The sequence below is a fragment of the Mauremys reevesii genome, linkage group 5 (genome assembly GCF_016161935.1).
Source record: "Mauremys reevesii isolate NIE-2019 linkage group 5, ASM1616193v1, whole genome shotgun sequence".
Lineage (NCBI taxonomy): Eukaryota > Metazoa > Chordata > Testudines > Geoemydidae > Mauremys > Mauremys reevesii.
Genome location: NC_052627.1, coordinates 76,920,148 through 76,938,428, shown reverse-complemented (window position 1 = coordinate 76,938,428; position 18,281 = coordinate 76,920,148). Strand labels below are relative to the sequence as shown.

The 18,281-nt window shown below is 40.2% G+C and overlaps 1 protein-coding gene across 1 annotated transcript in view; it reads right to left on the bottom strand.

Annotated features, from left to right (window-relative positions):
- TENM3 (teneurin transmembrane protein 3) overlaps nt 1-18,281 on the bottom strand; it is a 2,204,264-nt gene that overhangs the window by 1,334,438 nt on the left and 851,545 nt on the right. The window contains exon 5 of the mRNA XM_039540233.1: nt 12,973-13,013. The gene's annotated coding sequence lies outside the window, so the exon portion shown is untranslated. The remainder of the gene's footprint in view (nt 1-12,972; nt 13,014-18,281) is intronic.

Below are 18,281 nucleotides of genomic sequence, written 5' to 3'. Positions count from 1 at the left end.
ATGGCCTGTAGGCAAGTTCTGCATTTGGCAGACTGCTGACCAACGTGTGGGACCGCCGTGGAATAAGCCTTGCTACAAAGCTTAAAGTCTACCGAGCAGTAGTGCTAACTACCCTGATGTATGCCAGTGAGACTTGGACTGTATACAGGAGGCACGCTAGGCAGCTGAACCACTTCCACATGACTTGCCTCCGCAGACTTCTGAGGATCCGGTGGCAGGATAAGGTGCCAGATACAGAAGTCCTCTCCAGAGAAGGCCTGCCTTCACTCTGCTCATGAAAGCCCAGACACGCTGGGCAGGCCATGTTGTAAGGATGCCAGACTACCGCATCCCCAAACAACTCTTCTATGGTGAACTGTCTCAAGGAAAGCGATCGCACGGGGGACAAAAGAAGCGATACAAAGACACGCTGAAAGCCTCTCTTAAGTCCCTGGATATCGACATCACCTCCTGGGAAACCCTGGCACAAGATCGATCGACATGGCATACTCTGATCCACCAAGGCTGCCAGACATCTGAAGCCAGAAGGATAACCATAGCACAAGAGAAGCGAGCACTCCGTAAAGCCAGAGCTGCAAATGCTGTAACAGTGGTGCCCACGCATGTTTGCCCGACATGTTGCAGAACATTCCGTGCCCGTATTGGCCTTGCCAGCCACCTGCGGATGCACTGTGGACAGCTTACAACCTGCTAGATGTCAAAGTCTTCTTCAAAAACGATGGACGAACATCATCATCATAATTTGGATATGGAAAGCACCACCCACCACTGAAAATTGTGACAGTAATTTATTTTCAGGATCATTTGGGGAAAAAAATAAAGAGAACATTTTGCATATTCTGTGGAAACCATAACTGTATAAATACAGTCTTCATATAGATCTTGTCATATTTGCTTATCCCTATCTACTAATGGTATTACAGTATACTTCATACTTCAATACTTACTTCATACTTCACTGAAAGTAAGAAATGGGTGACTTATCTGTACATAGAGTAACCTACCCAAAAATTCCATTTAGATCTGTGTTCAGTTTTGTAAGAAAGAAATGTCTTAGACTGTATTTGATTTTTATGACACAGACTGTACAGTCAGCTAGACTATTACACAGTAACGAATGCTAACATAAGCAGAAAAACTACTTGCACTTATACACAGAAATATACCCACTGGACTTTGTTCAAGTTTTTAATGCAACTTTATTTAAAAAATAAAGCAAACGGGAAGCAAATTAACTTTCAGTGAGAGGAGTTTTATATCTGCAGATATAAAAATTGATGTAATGATCTCATCCTCTTGGGTTTGGTATAGCTATTACTGACAACACTAAGGGCTGGTCTACACTAAAGCAAGAAGTCGACCTAAGTTACGCTACTTCAGTAACTGAAGTCGACTTACAGTGATGTCTATACTGCACTGTGGTGACAGAAGATGCTCTCCCGATGGCTTACCTTATGCTTCCTGGGGATCTGGGGTACAGAAGTGGATGGAAAAATGCTCTGCCATTGACTTAGCGATTGTAGCAGTGCTGGTTTAGTCGTAAGTATAGACGTGCCCTTGAAAGAGATTCTACTTCAGTTCTCTCATTCGCCTTTAGTCCTAACTGGAAAATGGAATTCTCACCCTCCCACACACAAGAAATTTTATATGAAGGATCTTAGCAATTTCAGTCTCCCTGTAGGAAGTTTTGAACAGCTTTAAAACAAATGTTTGTTAACTAGCTTCTGGTTTTCTGGTTTTGTTTTGATTAATTGTATTTTTCATTTGTGTCAAAGGCCCCTATAGCTTAGATGAGAATTTTTTCCCCTCCCAAATTGATGGAAATCCCAATAAAGAAAAAAATATAAAACATTTGTCACCAAACTGCAGTTACTGCAAGGGTGCATGGGAGGATGCAAGGGTCTTTCCTTCCTTGTCATCCTGCGTAGCAGAAAACACAGTAACAGTGCTCTTCTGAACACTTTCCAAGCACATGTAGGGCAGTAGCAACCCAATAGCTACATAGGTTCAGTGAGGTTAGGAAGAAACAATGCTGTGACTCAAGCCACTGATTCACCAGTGTGCTAGCCTGATGCTCAGAGAGGACCTTGAAAGGTCCTGCATTCTTGGGACTCCAGGAGGCACTACCTCTCCTAGTGCTCCTCACTGAAGTATGCAGCTCACATCGCTGCTTACTCAGATTTGTACCCCTCAGGCACAATTAAGCCCTAAAAAAAAGAAATAGCTGAAGGTGCAACCGGTGCATTTAACAGCCGTGAACAACTAATTTAGAAAAAAGTCCTAACGTGAATCTCTTATCCATTGTCCTAGATGCCTTTTTTCCTGAAGATGATAATGACAGCCTGGTAACGCTTTAGAGATTGAATCAGTACTGTCCAAAGAGCCCAGCAGACCAGAGAGAGGAATTGAATGTGAAAGTCAAACCACTCTTTCCCTCTCTATCCTGGTGAGAAACATTACTGCCTAATCAGAAGAGAACCATGGCTACTGTCAGATCAATAAGATCACTTTCATCATTACCTCTATGGGAGAAAATGCATCTGAACGAACTATGCAGCTCTAAAATTGCTCCTGAAATTTCAAAATCATGAAGGAAAAATTGGCTTGGTGAATAAACAAGGAGACTTTGTTATCATTCAGTACTGTCACAGATACAAATGCTTTAATCAAGAATATTTTATACACAGTCTTTAAGTAAGGCATAGCAGAATTAAAATGGAGTGGGCCAAAATTCTGGTGCCAATACTGGGAATATTTTCCCTAGCATTATAAATTAATAAATGAAAAGTGATGTTACACTTTCTGAAGAAAATGATGCAATCCTGCAAAGTTGGACTACATACTGGGTTTTATGAATAATGTACTTATGTGGCCACAAACTACCATATAATTGCAGATTCTTTTTCAGTTGCTGCGTGAAAGTGCTCAAAAATCGAAGTTTCCACTTAAAAGAAAAATGGAGTCTCTGGGTGTAAGGCTAACTTTGAAAACATGAACCATATGTAACTGAGATGTGATGTGTGCCTGAGTCAGCACACAGCCCGACACATTAACTATGACAGACATTAACACTTTCCACATGTTTTAGTGGGTTGTTAATTGAAGTATGACAAAAAATTAAGCATAAAAATGTACTGTTCATGGTTAGCAAAAATGCAGAAGTGTGCTTATTTGCTATTGCTGGATGAAGCGGTAGAAACAGGTGTGAGGTGTAGGTGCTCAGCCAGTTGCTATCAAGGAATTGCTGTTGAAGGCAGAGAAGAAATCAAATCTCTTCCCTACCATAAAAATTTAAGAGTCACCTTTGCTACTGCTCAAATGCATCCCTTCTTCTTTACCGAATCCTTCAAATCCTCCACATTCCTTGCTCTCTTAAATGTTAAAAGCACTGACTGTCCCTTACCCAGCTGGAAGAAAACACCACCTCTAGATTTTCCCTTCAATTCTGTGATTCAAGGTTATTATCAATTGTGATTGCACAAATCTGAAACATATTGACAATTCAAAATTTGGCAACAGCATAAAATAAATTAAATTTAGTATCCAAACAAAATTACACAAGGATCACTACACCGACTCAAATGGGAGGTGACAGAAAGAGTATTTGAGCAGGGGCAGCGCTGCAGAACATAAAATCAAAATATAGGTCTTACATGCCAAATAGGACACGGGGCCTTAACTAGAAGGGAATATCTAGGGAGCTATCTAAAAGATTATAGAATTTGGTTCATTGGTTTTTGTAAATTTATAAGAGGCAGCCCTCACTAGAAAAATGTTATGAATAAGCACATTGTATCTGGAACAACCATAGCATAATGGCCACAATGTGCTTATTTGAAAGTATATGCATTTTCAAATATTAACTCAATTTAGTATATCACGCTGTCGATTCCATTTTTCAGATGATCGGACTTACAGTCAGATCACTACAGTAAATGACAAACATTTCATAGGAAATATAATTTCATTTGCTGGAAGGTAAATTCATTCTGAATACATGACTTATTATAATACAGATGTTTAGCAGGTTTGGGGTTTTTTTGCACATTGAGAACAGCCTAGTTTTCATTGTTTGAGAATATGACCATTTAGACTAGTTCGAAAAGGAACATAAACATTTCTGTGTAAACTGCTGAAACATAATTTGGGTAGTCAGCAAACTCCTGCTGACACAAACATGAGGAGACACTGGCCAGAAAAATCTGGCTAGATTTCAGACTGCATAACAGCTCTCCTATCAAGAAAATAAAAGTGTCTCTCTAAAATCTTAGCTGTCACATTAGTATTATATCAGTGCCTGCTAGCTCCTATGGAAAAAGGATTGTTAAATGTTTCCATTGTAAATACTATATTTCAGAGTGTTTAAATACAGCTATAAACACCGGCTCAGGGTTAAAACATGGCATGGTCGGTATGTGTTTGAAAACAAATTCCTTAAACACTTTAAGAAGTATTTACTCTCACAGGCCTAAATCCTGTAAGTAAAGCCTGAGTTAAAGGATAATGCCCATAAGGATGGGACAGAATTCTCACGGACTGGCATCCAAGCTTTCATTGTTATTAAAGCAGATTAAGAGGGCTATATTATGTAGTCTATAGTATTCCCAACCCCTTCCTTAAGTGTTCTATTCTCTGCATGGACCTGCTGGCCATACCGTTGGCCTGCCTCTATATTCCATTGTCAATTCTAAACAGAAACGTGATGTGTAGATCTCACATTGGGTTGTGTAGTGTTTTCTTGTTGAGGGTTTCTCCTGTTTTGCATGCAAGAGATTCATAGATTTTAGGAAAACTCCTAAACAAATGGCACACTTAAAAAATAATCACACAAAACCAAAAAAATCTTGAAAACAAAACCCATCATATCTCACCACCTCCTCAATGGAAATTCAATGTTAAAGCTCAGTAAATCTCTGGGCTGACACATTTAGATGAAAAACAATGAGGAGTCCGGTGGCAGCTTAAAGACTAACAGATTTATTTGGGCATAAGCTTTTGTGGGTAAAAATAGCATGAAAATTACAGAAACAGGCATAAATACATACTGGCACATGAAGAGAAGGGAGTTACCTTACAAGTGGAGAACCAATGTTGAAGGCCAATTAAGTCAGGGTGGATGTGGTCCACTCTCAATAATTGATGAGGAGGTGTCAATACCGAGAGAGGAAAAATTACTTTTGTTGTAAGCAAACCACTCCCAGTCCTTGGCACTCTTACAGCAGGATTATCTGGCTATTTGGACTCTCTCCTCAGACCTTACGCAACCTTTGAGACACCACTGACTTCCTGAGGAAACTACAATGCATTGGTGATCTTCCTAAAAATACCATCCTGGCCACCATGGACGTGGAAGCTCTTTACATCAATATTCCACACGAGATGGGGTACAGTATCCCTGATGAGGCCATGGCACACCTGGTGGCTGAGCTTTGTGACTTTGTCCTCACTCACAATCATTTCAGATTTGGGGACAACTTATACCTTCAAGTTAGTGGCACTGCTATGGGTACCTTCATGGCCCCACAGTATGACATGGTTGACTTAGAACAACGCTTCCTCAGCTCTTGTCCCCTAGCATCCCTCCTCTACTTACGCTACATTGATGACATCTTCATCATATGGACCCACAAGAAGGAGGTCCTTGAAGAATTCCACCTGGATTTCAACAATTTCCACCCCACCATCAACCTCAGCCTGGACCAATCCACACAAGAGATCCACTTCCTGGACACGACAGTGCAAGTAAATGATGGTCACAAACATCACCCAATACTGGAAATCTCCTGACTGCTATACTTACCTACTTGCCTCCAGCTTCCATCCAGGACACATCACTTGATCCATTGTCTACAGCCAAGCTCTGAGATACAACCACATTTGCTCCAGTCCCTCAGACAGAGACAAACACCTACAAGATCTCTATCAAGCATTCTTAAAACTACAATACCCACCTGGGGAAGTGAGGAAACAGATTGACAGAGCGAGATGGGTACCTAGAAGTCACCTACTACAGGACAGGCCCAACAAGGAAAATAACAGAACACCACTGGCCATCACATACAGCCCCAGCTAAAACCTCTCCTGTGCATCAACGATCTACAACCTATCCTGGAAAATGATCCCCACACTCTCACGGGCCTTGGGAGGCATTCCAATCCTAGCTTACAGACAGCCCCCCAACCTGAAGCAAATATTCACCAGCAACGACACACCACACCACAGAAATACTAACCCAGGAACCAATCCCTGTAACAAACCGCATTGCCTTCTCTGTCCCCATATCTACTCTAGCGATACCATCATAGGACTCAACACCACCATCCACACCACCAGAGGCTCATTCACCTGCACATCTACTAATTGTGATATATGCTATCTTGTGCCAGCAATGCCTCTCTCCCATGTACATTGGCCAAACTGGACAGTCTCTACATAAAATGATAAATGGACACAAATCAGACATCAAGAATGATACCATACAAAAGCCAGTAGAACACTTCAGTCTCTCTGGACACTCAATAACAGATTTAAAAGTAGCCATTCTCCAACAAAAAACTTCAAAAACAGACTTCAAAGAGAAACTCATGAGCTACAATTCATTTGCAAACTTAACACCATCAATTTGGGCTTGAGTGGCTGGCTCACTACAAAAGCAATTTTCTCTCTCTTGGTATTCACATCTCATCATCATTTATTGGGAGTGGACCACATCCAACCAGACTTAATTGGCCTTCAACATTGGTTCTCCACTTGTAAGGTAACTCTTCTCTCCATGTGCCAATATCTATTTATGCCCATTTCTGTAATTTTCACTCTATGCATCTGAAGAAGTGGGGGTTTTTACCCATGAAAGCTTATGCCCCCCCAAAATCTGTTGGTTTTTAAGGTGCCCATCAGACTCCTTGTTGTTTTTGTGGATACAGACTAACACAGCTACCCCTCTGATACTTCTAGATAAGGCTATCAGTGAAATACAGTTATAGTGTGGAATTTCAGCTAGGAGTAGATCAACTAGCTCAGTTAAAGTAAGCTTTGCAGGAAGCTTTGTCTTTCCCTCAGAATGAAGTGGAAAAAAGAGGTTACTTGCTAGTAACTGCTGGCATTCACATTCGTGGGATATGGTGCCCCTGGCACTGTGCTGTCGAACTGCCTTGAAGAGACATGCTGTTGGGGGATGACCAAAAGTTTACACAGACATGGTTGCTGAAGACATTTCCACAGCTCAGTGCCCGTGATACTGTATCCCGCAAATGGGAATGCACAGAGGCCCTCAAAGAATAGCTCATCTAATATAAAAAAATATATTCAGATCCAGAACAAGTCTTTTCTTGGGTACAAAGTTGAATTATGGTTAGGTTTGAGTTTGGATTGGGTGATACAGAAATATCACAAATTAGTTTTGAGAGAGATTTTGACCCCAAATGGCAGAAATTTTGAAAGCATATTTAATCTTTCACAATTTCCTCAACCTTGGGTTACAACATCATGAGACGAGTTCTAGGATTTTGGTTACACACAAATGGGAAAATAGAATCCCTCTCACTTAGAAACAAAAAGAGTAGGATCAGATCTGGAGATTCAAACCCAACCACAAGGCCTTGAAATTTAATTGAACGTTTGATTTTGGCCCAAACATAATTTTAGATTAAAAACAGTTTTTCTTTCTCAGTGAGAATCTTGGTGAAGAAATTTGTTGGGAAAATTCCAGTGATGTCACTTTCTTGCTCCCCATGATGCTATAATGAAAGAACAAGAATAGACTATCAAGTACATCACTGGAAAATCTGTAGTGGACTAGGATTTTTCATCATCATCGTCGTAATTGGAAACATTCATTAAATAATCAACTCTAGTATAATCCATACACAGATTTGCAGTTGTCATCCTGAGACACCTTTATGTACTAAAAAATGTGACAAAAGAAAATAACTGAAAACAGAAAAAGCTTCACTATGGATAAAAAGATGTAAAATGATAGCCAATTGTTATGCTGTTCAATTTCACACAGCAGTTTTATGTTATAGATTACATGTGATTCAGACACTATTCTTGAAATGGGAATGCAAACTATAGAATAAACAGTGTAGAAGCAGCATAGAGACAGTGAGGCAATGACAGACAACTTCTTCCTGGAACACTTTTGCAAGTATTAAGACAATAGTGTTCACATAATCACACAACATGATAACAGACATTTTCTCTTTGGAATGATGCTGTAATTGGTATTATTGTTTCTCCTGTAATGTAACCATGGCAGAGTCACAATTATTGTCACTCACACCTTTAAAAACAGGGTCATTTTTAATAGATATATAGTTTCTATTAAAAAGAAGTATTGTGAAATTGGGGATACTTTTTCTCCCCAGCACTAGGCTGCCATGGTATATTTAGTTATTCTAAACAAATCAAAGACTTACATAAAAAAAAAACCATACCAAAATACTCTTAGGCTCTGATCCTGTAATCACACACAGAGCCAGAATGACTTCATTGGGGCATCACATAACCACAGTGGTCAATTTGCATGGACATGATTATAGGATCAGGGCCTCTCTCAGAATGAATTTGTGTGTGTTAAAAAGGGTTGGTCACGAAAAGTAAATCTGGAAACAAGTAGAAAGACCTAAAAAAGCCATTAAGGTTTTGGGAGAGTGGGAAAGAGGAGAAAAATGCAGCAAAATGACTCTGGGACCTCAGCAAGGAAATCAGTGGACAGTTGGAAGGAAGCTGGTGGGATGACAGCCAAAGGGATAATGACTAGGAAAATTATACCAGAGCCTACGAATCTAACTATCTTTTGTAAACATCATTTGAGAAACTATGATATCCTAAGAAGTAACGGACTACAAGTGCCAATAGCAGACAAACTACTAACCTGGAGCAAGCATGAGAAGAAAAAGAAATCTCTTGCAAAAACAGAGCCTATACCGCCAAACCACAGTCTAGCCCAAAAGTACAGGTAGATCCCAATGTAATAATTAATTTATTTGGTTGAAAATGGAGACATTTTTCACGAAAAAATATTTTTACATGACTATGAATAACCATTGGGCCAGAGAGTGTGAATATGAATGAATATTGCCGGATGGTTAGGGCACTCACCTAGGATGTGGGGGGAGACAAGTTCAGATCCCAGCTCCAATGACTATTTAATTATTTTTACAAAGTTAAACAACTTCAACAGGAGAGATTGACAGAGACACACACCAAAATGCCCCATAGTCCAGTGGCTAGGGCACTGTCCTACAGTCTGAGAGACTCAAATTCAAAACTCTGTTCCACATCAGCCAGAGGGGGAATTTCCAGGTTTCCCACTTCCTAACTGAGTACCCTACCACTGGGCTAAAAGTTATAAGGAGACTGCTGTCATCTCCTCCTCCAGCCATTTTGTGAATTTAAGTCTCCTCCAGAAAAATTTGTCTGAAGCTATTTGGGGGAATATATGTCCAATCCACAGATAGTTTCAGGTTGCCTTAAACGGCATTTTTCAGTGAGTAAGCTACACCTGAAAAATTTTGGTCAGCTCTATTCATAAGCCAAAGCTGACAAATAAGTGAAGCAAAGAGTTCATATTGATACTAGAAAACAAGAGTCCTGAAGGAATGGCATAGAATGGTACAATGGAGAGAACCCATGCTTAGCAGAGCGGAACATGTACCTAACTAATTGGCAGCAATCCATAAGAATTATTGATAAAACACTTCCAGACAGCCCTACCATCTGCTCTAAATGTTCCAAAAGGGTACCAATGGTCGATGCTGACAAAAGCAGTCAACAGATGAAGGAGTACAAATATAGAACACCATTAATCAGCCTGTAGCAAGAGACTGTTAGAACCCTCAACTGGACAGTCTCAATGTTACATCTCTTGTCATAGCCAGACTGGATTTTATCACTTGTATATGTGTCTAAAGTAAGGTGCAACTTAAATTTGAATTCAACAACTTTAGAACAAAGTGACGTATCGTCTGAGACAGAGAGAAGGGCATTTCAAATATTGGAGCAACAGAAGCCAATTTTAGCTAAAAGTGTAACCTTATAATAATAATTCTGAGTAGCTTGTGCATAAAATGCAGCTGAACTACATTTACGTTTAAACTTTTATGTATCCACTTAGATTATGTAAAGCCACTATCAAACCTCTCTAAACATGTGCGATAAACACACGAATTCTAAATATACTAATCATAAACAGGACTGTTTATAACAAACACCAAGTTATATCACCGTTATTAGATACCAACATTTGTTTGCTTTTGTCCTTTTTTTTTTTGAAGAAATGAAGTAATTTGTAAAATGCACCAAATTCTCAGGCAGTTTCAGTTGGATAAAGTATTCTTCCTCCTTCCCTGTCCCAAACTCTTTGTAGTGTTGTTTGTGGTGTATTGAGGAATGTACTGGACTTTCAAGTTATCACTTGAAGAGTGCAGGGGAAGGGGGATGGTATTCCTGGTCTTGCCTGAAGGCTAGGGGGCTCTGTAGTGAAACATGTAATGTGTAAAAAAAACAGCCCAGAACAAGGTGGAGGGAGCAGCCTGTTTTGTCTCTCTGTTTTGGGATTCCCGTCTGTTATTCTGAATTCTAACAAATAAAGTAGTGTTATGTAGCAACCTTCCAGGAGGAATACTTTGTATTTGTATCTAACTTCTGTATGTATGCTGTGAGAATAATATTGTGAACTGTTAAATAGTTGCCACATTCTGCCCTAAAGATTAGTGCATTTAATTGGGAATAATGAAATAACACATAGCACGTATTTTCATCTGTAAAGCTCAAGAATTTTAAAAAAGAATGCAAATATCTCCACTTTTTAGAAATGGAAAACTGAAGAGCAGAGAGGTTAAGTGGCTTGCCCGTGGCCAAAGCATGTCAATGGCAGAGCAAAAATTATAACCCAGATCATCTGAGTCCAAGACCAGCAATCTATTAACTAATAATATACTTCCTCCCTATGTGAAGTGCTAGGTAAAGATTTCTATATATGGCATATGTAACGGCATATCCTGATGTCAATTCACATGCATCACTTCTATTTGAGTCCTAAAAGGAGATGTGTACATTTAGGGCAAAAAGGAGAGATGATTTCAATTATTTGCTCTGCTACATACAGCATGTGACACTGGAAAAGGACAGTTAGCTTCTCTGAGCCTTTGTTCCTTCCTCTGTAAAATGGGGATAACCAAGTTTATTTACCACACACTGATCCTGGGAAGCTTAAGATATTAATGTTTGTAAAGGACTGAGATCCTCCAATGGAAGATACTATAGAAAGGCAGAGTAGTATTATAATTAATAATATTAAGATATTTAAAATGTTTTCAATTATATTTCCATGTTATTGGAATAAGACTTTCCAAACCAAGAGGCCGTGCTACATATTGTAACAAATCCACATGCTGCAGATAACAGGAATAATTATTAGACACAGCAAATGTACCCTTCCACTCAGTTAGGACTAGAACCCTTGTCTCTATGTTCCATAAACAAAGGCCTTTTACCCATTGAGAAAGAGCTCTCCTTTAATAGATAGTAGTAGTAACTTCTCCTCTCCCTGGACAGCCACCAGCAAGCATTATTATTCACATACACAAAATAAATTACAAATGTTCCTTTGCAGGTTTCTTAGAAGATTTTTAATAATTGGAGATATACCAGTCTCCTAGAACTGGAAGGGACCTTGAAAGGTCATTGAGTCCAGCCCACTGCCTTCACTAGCAGGACCAATTTTTGCCCCAGATTCCTAAGTGGTCCCCTCAAGGATTGAACTCACAACCCTGGGTTTAGCAGGCCAATGCTCAAACCACTGAGCTATCCCTCCCCCCTGAGATTTTGTCTCTGTCGTCTTGGACTCACAATATAACAAAAGAGTAGCAACATTCATCACTACAGCATGATATACCCTGTCTTACTGATTAAGTTATACATTGATCAATAGACACGTTTAAATATACAATCTTTCTTAAAAGGTTAATAGGGGGCTCCAAATATGAATCACCTCATGGAATTCTAGAAGGTATCTTTGCAGCATTCTGAGAACACCAAACATACTGATCAGATCAAACGTAACTTGTTTTAAAGCTTTTAAAATGAACACACAGCTCTGTAATAGCTTTGTGTGGTAACACTTCATTTAATATGTACATTAATTATTGCTGAATTACAATGGAGTTACTAAAAGGATATATAATGTTCACATTAATGCTAAATGAATTCATTATGATCAGTGTAGTTACAATGAATACTAACTAAATTAATGGTAGTTAGACATGTTAGACAAAGTGTCACACTTATTTGAAGTGTTCCAACCTGAATTCATTTGGTACTACATTTATAATAGTAATATGCAATAGAGAGCTGTGGTGTGTGAATCACAATTTCTTTTTTCAGTTGTTAAATGTCAATGAGCAATTAATTATATTCCCATAGTTTATTTTTGCACTTCATTTTTGAAAAAAAAATATATTAAAGCCCCAAATGATGCAGCACATTTTTAGACCTGATCCTGGGCAGAATCATCCCCTATATGCAGATACAGAAAAACAGGCAACCAGGAAGGAAAATGCAAGATGCAGCTGCTATATCCCACTCCTGAACTCCAGTTATGCACATTCATAAAACTGTAGGTCATCTGGATCAGACCTATAAGAGGTGGCATTCTGAGGGAGGACTGGTATCAGGTGGTATATTTAGCATGTTTTAGCATTTATACTTCCTGACCTTGAGGCTCCATGTCTCACATAAGCTGTTCCTGCCTGTATATGGAGCCACAGATGTCGCATGGCCCTTAAGTGTTCACCAATTTTCAGGGAAATTGGCACTGAACTCAATTTTGACCCCAAGAGAAAGTAGCAAAGACGTACAAAGGACCATTTTATCAGTTAAATTCAGGAACATTTCAAAATTAATCTAAACAAAATAAATCAATCTGTTTAAAGCTTGTATGATTCAGAAGAAACAAAAGGATTTACTTACAATGGGCTGTTAAATCAATAGAATAAAATTGCATCATCAACCTATGAGAGAAAAACAAAGCAAAGAAAATCTCATTCTATAGAATTCACAAAAATTAAGACACTGTACATACTGTTATAGAATATATATTACATTGATAAGTGACAACTAAAACAACATTGTGTTCTATCTTCCCGTAACGAAACCCAGAGGTACTATCATTTGCAGGATACCTATTTTTATGCTCACAGTTCATATATTAGAAACTATGAGTTTCATTCATCTGTTATGGAGGGAGAGAACCAATGGATTAAACCAATTGAGAATCAAAGTATTAGAATGAACTGCCTACCAACCATCCAAACATATTTGGGTGCTTTGTTTGAAAAGTAAAAGACATCAAGGAAAGTATCATAATTTATATTTTCTGATAATTTTTCTGCAGTATATTTCAGAGGAAAATGAACTGTAGCCTCCCGGCAATCACTAATGCAGTGTTTGTATTCTATGTTGAGATTATCCACTTGGGTGCTGCATTGAGGTTGCCTGGGCTATTTTGACACCACATCCAGATGCTCCAATTTTGCTTCAGTGATTCAGAACTGAGCCAAAATGCCTTGAAGCAACATTGAAAAGGGTAGGTCTCAATGAACAATTAAAGTACTCTAGTGTCAACAGTAGTTTTTCTAAACACCTAGCGTTGATGCTGAAGTGACTCAGGTAACCTTGATATGACAGCCAAGCAGATTATATTTAATGCAATACAGACTATTATTAAGTACAGTTTTGTCTCAAATGATTAGGGATTTACCTCCCCGTTTTTATGGAAAAAGAAAAAATATGGAAGAAGCACAAGAGTGATCTGCATCTACTTAGCAGCTAATACTGATCTATATACAGTAAACATTTATCTGTTAGATATAAATACAATGTATAATTTTAACTAAAAATATTTGCATAAGTAACAGCATCTACCACATGTTCTTGTTTACTTGAGTTAACTCTTATATTGATTTTGTATGAGCAAGAAAATTACAATTGGATAATTGTGAAATCTTCTGACAAACCAGAGGATTCCTAAACAATCCAATACACATTTGGGGCCTGATCATGTAAACACTTACTCAGAAAGTTAGTCCATATTTTAAAATAAGAAGTTCTATTAACTTCAAAGTCAAGTAAAGACTATTCCAACAACTTACAGAATTGGGAACTTTTTTGCACATTATTTTTCACACAAACTGTCACAAGTTAAATATAATTACAAAGTTAAATAAATAAAAATATATATATACACAAGGGAGCAAGATAGGTTTTCAGAAGAGACAGCCAATGAATTTAGTTCCAAACCATTTCATCATTTTTCATGCAAAAATGTTGACAACAAAAATGTGGCAAATTGATATTTTGCATTTTTCAGATGCAAGTGTTTTTTGTCAGAAAAATTCTAACTTCAAAAACTTTGAATGTTTCAAGATTTTTCACTACAGACTTGCTCATTTTGAAGTGAAAATCATGACTTTTTCAATGAAATATGAAACTGATTTCTGAGGTTCTCCTTGACATTCTTCACTTCCCTGAACACTTTTTCCTAGCAGGACAGCTTTTCTGTTAATGGGCACTACAGAGGAAAAGACTCTTGCATCAACAAGAATGGGATGGACAAAAGTTTGATGTGCGCAATATACAAGAGCGCATCCACTCGGGAGGGGAACATATAGAAAGTGGAGACATGTTGAAAGGCAATATGAAATGAATGGGCTGCCAGTAGAGCTGTCTGAGAATGGGTGCAATCTGGCCATGTTCATGTTTGTAATAAGAAAGTGTAATCACTAAGTACAGTAAAGTGCTGTGTCGTGGCAGAAGGCAGACAGTAGCATTTTGGAGAGGCAGGGCATTTTAGAGTGAAATGGAATCATAGAATATTAGGGTTGAAAGAGACCTTAGGCTGTCATCTTGTCCAATCCCCTGCTCAAAGCAGGACCAACACCAACTAAATCATCCCAGCCAGGGATTTGTCAAGCTGAGCCTTAAAAACCTCTAAGGATGGGTAACCCATTCCAGTGCTTCACCACTCTCCTAGTGAAATAGTATTTCCTAATATCCAACATAGAACTCCCCCACTGCAACTTGAGACCATTGCTTGTTGTTCTGTCATCTGCAACCACTGAGAACAGCTGAGCTCCATCCTCTTTGGAACCCCCCCCCCTTTTGGAACCACTGCTTGCATCTGAAGAAGTGGGTATTCACCCACGAAAGCTCATGCTGCAAAACATCTGTTAGTCTATAAGGTGCCACAGGATTCTTTGCTGCTCCTTCAGGTAGCTGAAGGCTGCTATCAAATTCCCCCTCACTCTTCTCTTCTGCAGACTAAATAACCCCAGTTCCCTCAGCCTCTCCTCATATGTCATGTGCCCAAGCCCCCTAAACCATTTTCACTGCCCTGGTCTCTCTCCAATTTCTCCACATCCCTTCTGTAGTGGGGGAGACCAAAACTTGACAGAATACTCCAGATGAGGCCTCACCAATCTGAATAGAGGAGAATAATCACATCCCTCTACCTGCTGGCAATGCTCCTACTAATGCAGCCCAATATGCTGTTGGCCTTCTTGGCAGCAAGGGCACACTGATGACTCATATCCAGCTTCTTGTCCACCGTAATCTCCAGGTCCTTTTCTGCAGAACTGCCAGTCGGTCTCCAGTCTGTAGTGGTGCATGGGATTCTTCCTTCCTAAGTGCAGGACTCTGCACTTGTCCTTGTTGAACCTCATCAGATTTCTTTTGGCTCAATCCTCCAATTTGTCTCGGTCACTCTGGACCCTATCCCTACCCTCCAGTTTATCTACCTCTCCCCGCAGCTTAGTGTCATCTGCGAACTTGCTAAGGGTGCAATTCATCCCATCATCCAGATCATTAATGAAGATGTTGAACAAAACCATCCCCAGGACGAACCCCTGGGGCACTCCGCTTGATACCGGCTACCAACTAGACATCAAGCCATTGATCACTACCCATTGAGCCCGACAATCTAGCCAGCTTTCTATCCACCTTATAGTCCATTCATCCAATCCATACTTTTTTTAACTTGCTGGCAAGAATACTGTGGGAGACTATATCAAAAGCTTTGCTAAAGTCAAGATATAGCACATCCACCACTTTCCCCATATCCACAGAACTAGTTATCTCAAGGAGTTGCATTATTTCCGAGCAAGAGAACATGAATTCATGGATGATTTTATGAAAGGTGGAACTGAGACAATGAAGTTTCTATCTCCTCACAGCTTGGAATGCTAGCTGGGACTGCTATTAGAATTGACTGAGAACCCTGCACTTAACATCAGTACAACCAAGAATAATCTTAAGTGAAGCCTTTCCATTTTAAGTATCAGAGGGGTAGCCGTGTTAGTCTGGTTCTGTAAAAGCAGCAAAGAATCCTGTGGCACCTTATAGACTAACAGACATTTTGCAGCATGAGCTTTCGTGGGTGAATGCCCACTTCTTGCATCCGAAGAAGTGGGCATTCACCCACGAAAGCTCATGCTGCAAAACGTCTGTTAGTCCATAAGGTGCCACAGGATTCTTTGCTGCTTTTCCATTTTGTAAGGTATCTTAATTTCTTCCTGCTCTTCTAATCCCTCTGTTCTCCCCGTCTATTACTCGTGAGGGAATTCTGCACACAAAAAAAATCTGTGCACAATATTTTAAAATTCTGCATATTTTATTTGTCAATAAATAAATGCAGAGGCTCCAGCATTGCTGTGGGGAGTACAGGCCACTGGCTGCACAGAGGTGGGAGATCACTCTGCAGTCCCACCCCGACAGAGGGACTCAGCAGTGAGGCTGCACTTGACCCTGACACAAGCGCAAGGGCTGGACCGGCCCCTCTGTGCCAGGCACTCCAAGATAGCAAGCACAAGGGAAAGTCTCTCACATGCATGCCTGGCCTTTGCCCCCAGTCCAAGTATGGGGCAGGCAGGCAGGCTCAGCCCAGAAGAATCCAAATATGGAGGATCTTCGGGGTGGAGGGGATCCAAGTGTGGGGCAATCTGGGTGCAGGCAGCTTGAAGGGGGTCCAGGTTCCGTGTGGATCTCATGCACAGGAGTTCATTGGATGGCTCCAGGTGCAGGAGGAATGATACTCTGAGGAGCAGGGGGGTTCCAGATGAAGAGGGGGTCCAGGTGTGAGGGGATGGTGCTTGGCGAGGAGTGTCAAGGTGCAGGTGGCTCAGCTTGGTGTTGTAGAAGTTTGGGTGTAGGGCTCCAGGTGTGGGGGGCTAAGGGAATGGAGGATCTGGATGCATGGGGGGTTTGGCTCCCCATACAGTGATCCCTTCTCCCCTGGTTGAGGAGCGATGGGGCAGGAAGCAGGGGTGGGGTTGCAGATCTTCCTGCAGCTGGGGGAGGTTTGTCTGACTCAGCCCAGCCACTCCTTGCAGGGGAAGAGGAAATCCCATCCTTCCCCACACCAGCCTAGTGGGGACTAGCAGCAGAGTCTGGCACAGGGTAGGAGCCAATAGCTGGGGCATCCCAATCCCTTCCCTCAGTGATTTACCTCCCTGGCAGCTGTTCTAGGCACCCAAAATGATGCCCCTGTGCTGCTGGGGAGAGGCACGTAACGATTCTTGCAGATTCCCTTTGCTTCCCCATCAGAAGTCATTTTTCTGCTGGGAATCAAAGAAATATGAGGGGGACATGACTTCTGCATGCATGGGCACAGAATTCCCCCAGGAGTAATCTATTATGCCTTTCTAATACCTTTCTCACTCATTTCTCTCCTGTTTTCTTTTTCCTTTCTCCCATTTTTAATTCTACATCCTGATCTATCTTGAGCCCTCCATGTCCTCCAATTGCCCTATTTCTTTTACAGGTATTTATTTGCATCATACTGCTATTACCAGTCAGTGTCCCCCCACTGTGCTGAATGAGTACTTCAAGGGAAAAAAAACCTCTTCCTCTTAGTGTGTCCTGCTGATTTCATATGCTTAGAGGTTAGATGTTATTTTCTTCAAACTCCCCTTTTAGTGCAGCAAGGAAGATATGGTCCAGCTTCAGTGGGGCTGCATATTTAAATTTGTTTTATAAAAATGAATAATCCAGAACCAACACAAAACCCACAGGATCCTTGATAACAAAAAGAACCAATTCTAAATTCTCTTGCTCATACAGAAAAATGGACATGGAATACACAATATGGAAGGTAGATTTCTGAAAGAACATGTTAGTGGTACATTTACAAAGCTTTTTAGAGTGATTTAGTGACAGAGACTGAAATACAAAAGAACACATACATTTGGGATGTGCAATCTGCATGCACTGTTTAGATTATTTGT